At 43.3% G+C, this 2,648-nt stretch overlaps 1 long non-coding RNA gene across 1 annotated transcript; it reads left to right on the top strand.

The window, feature by feature from the left end:
* Nucleotides 1-1,628: 1,628 nt before the first annotated feature.
* LOC117559300 lies at nucleotides 1,629-1,994 on the top strand. Its single transcript, XR_004570956.1, has 2 exons — nucleotides 1,629-1,772; nucleotides 1,864-1,994. It is a non-coding gene; the product is annotated as an uncharacterized LOC117559300 (long non-coding RNA).
* Nucleotides 1,995-2,648: the final 654 nt, after the last annotated feature.

Here is a 2,648-nt window from a genome sequence, read left to right as displayed (position 1 = left end):
ACTGGTGTACAAAACTCACATACCTGCATTTCAATGGACAGCATCAAAGGACTCGTGAGCTGGGTTCTGGTGCTCAGATTAGCTATTGATGATCACGTTGATAAATCATATAAAACAAATAGCCAATCACACTAAAAACATGTTGCTGTGACTGTGAGCATTAAACAATTAACATTAAACTAAACAAACACAACAGAACGTTATTGTCCTTATAAAATAAAAACATACATTTTGTCCACCGGGATAATACAGGCACCTTACCCTCAAGAGATCCTCACGTGCTATGAGAGTCTCCCACACTCCATTGCCGTAACAAAGCTTTTTGTTTGTGACACCAGATGGCGCAATTGTGTATGTGCGTGTGGGGAGTCTTGCAGTAGAAAATTTGACTGTAGCGCCGCCACTGTGGGCTAAGCCCCGAATGTTTCCAGGTCCAGGCGACGCCCCTGCCCCTGGCCCTTTCTCATTTCTCTAACTCCCCTCCTCGACTCCCCTCCTCGACTCCTATCCTCGAGACTTAGTCCCGCCCACAGGAGATGCGAGCGGAGGAGCCGAGGAGGGGAGCCGAGGAGAGAGGAGGGGAAGCAGCAGGCGGTTAGAGAAATGAGAACTCCACTCCTCTGAGCGGTCATTTTAAAGAGACGTCCATTAATGATGACAGGAGGCACAGCAGCCCTCTGTCTGATGGACAGATGTGTTCATGACGACTTATATATTTACTTTGATTCATTCACAGTGCGGTATAATGAGACAATAACAGGCTACAGATGCGGACACACACACATATAGGCCTATGTATATATTTATATAAATATATACAATTTCAGAATCAAACAGAGCACTCATAATAACGTAACACTATCAGAGACTGGATATATCCCCCCCCTCTCTGGTCGCTACAATGAGGAAAATAAATTACAGGCCAAACGTTTTATTTACAAGTATAAGTAAGCAGAGGACACCAAACCAACTGAGACCCGTCTGTCCGCTGCATCTACGCACTGTACAACACACACACACCTACACACTGTACCACACGCACCTACAGCTCCTAAAGCATATAATCAGCCTACAGCCGTTGTGTATTTTATTATGTGAAGCACTAAATGGTTTTAGAAAAATATGGACTCTTTGTTTGTAGATATCTACTAAACTAAAGCAAATAAAGAGAGTAGGTCTGTTATACTCAGTGATATATATTGTACACACTGCTCTGCTTTCTCCACGGACCTCACAGCTGTTCTCACTGTAAACATCGCGTCGCGATGAAAGCAGTTTCTAAAATAATATCCAGGGGATGCATGCAGAGCTGTCATTGGCTGAGATAAGTCCGGCCGTGCGTCACGACTCTTTGAAACATCTCTGTTCCCGGAAATGCATCCGCGAAGGAGCCGTGGAGGACCCATCAGTGTATCCTCGGTTATAGCTCCTCCAAGCCTCCTCGACGCTCGATCCTCGGTCCTCGAAGTGCATTTAGAGAAATGAGATGTCCTTCAACATGGCGCTCTAAAATTCATTTCCAGGTCACTACCGGAGGACCGAGGAGTCGAGGAGGGGGATTCGATGAAATGAGAAAGGGCCCCTGTTAGTGTTTATGTGTTTGTTTCTACTGTGTGTGTCTCTCTCCCCCCCCCCCCCCCCCTTCCTACTTGACTGCTGGTCTGCTCTACACGGCTGGGAGCAATCTCCAATCAACCTGCAACCTGCTCATCAGCCACACTATGAAAGCCTGCAGCCTGCACTCATTCCCTGCCGGATTGTTGCCGTGAAAGGTTTGTTGCGTGCCGCTCTAGCTTTTTGCCAGCAGATCTATTGACCACTTTACTTGCTTTTGCCTCACACTGATTTTTGTGTCTCTCCCAGGAGGAATCCAAGGCCTTCCACACTCCCAAGACCAGCCAGTCCTCTCCACCCTGGAACAACTGTTTCCAACTGCTGCCATAACCAACCTCCACTCCCAGCTCCCCTTTTCTAATAAACAAATGTTACGCTCACCAGCTGATTCCGAATCATCCTTTTACATGTGTTAATAGTTAAGTAAACTATCAGTCCACTTACCCAGGAATTTTGAGTTGAACAATTACAGGAATATTATGTCTTTATGTTCTACATATTCTATGTAAAAATATGTTGGTAAATTGTTACCACAGAACATTTGCATAATGTTTTAAACATAAAGCATGTTATCCTTCTCTAAAATAATAACATTCTGGCAACATAAACAAATCTAACTTGCAGCTGAAAACGTTTTACAGTAGGGCATAATGTTCTGTCAATGTTATCACCAAACATTTTAAGAATGTTTTTAGAGAACATTATCCTACCTTTCAGAAGAACGTTCTGGGAACCAAAATAAAACTTCCCGCTGAAAACATTCCTAGAACAATGAATATAACATGAATAACCAAAAATTTCTAGCTTCGTTACTATCTCATTATAGTGACTTACTATCATATAAGAGCCATTTTTAAATTAGCTTTCATCCCTTTACACTAAAGCAACAATAGCAAGTGTGTGGGACACACTTAGCTGAACTAAAGGATACTATAATTGAAGACTACTTTAGACGCGGATTCACAAATAAGGACATTTTAGTGGTTTTGGAGGAATCACACAATATTAAACTAAGCCTACGGACACTACAGAGG

This window comes from Gymnodraco acuticeps, unplaced genomic scaffold (genome assembly GCF_902827175.1).
Source record: "Gymnodraco acuticeps unplaced genomic scaffold, fGymAcu1.1, whole genome shotgun sequence".
Classification (NCBI taxonomy): Eukaryota; Metazoa; Chordata; class Actinopteri; order Perciformes; family Bathydraconidae; genus Gymnodraco; species Gymnodraco acuticeps.
The sequence above is the reverse complement of the archived record's forward strand: the minus strand, read 5'-3'. Positions and strand labels throughout refer to the sequence as shown.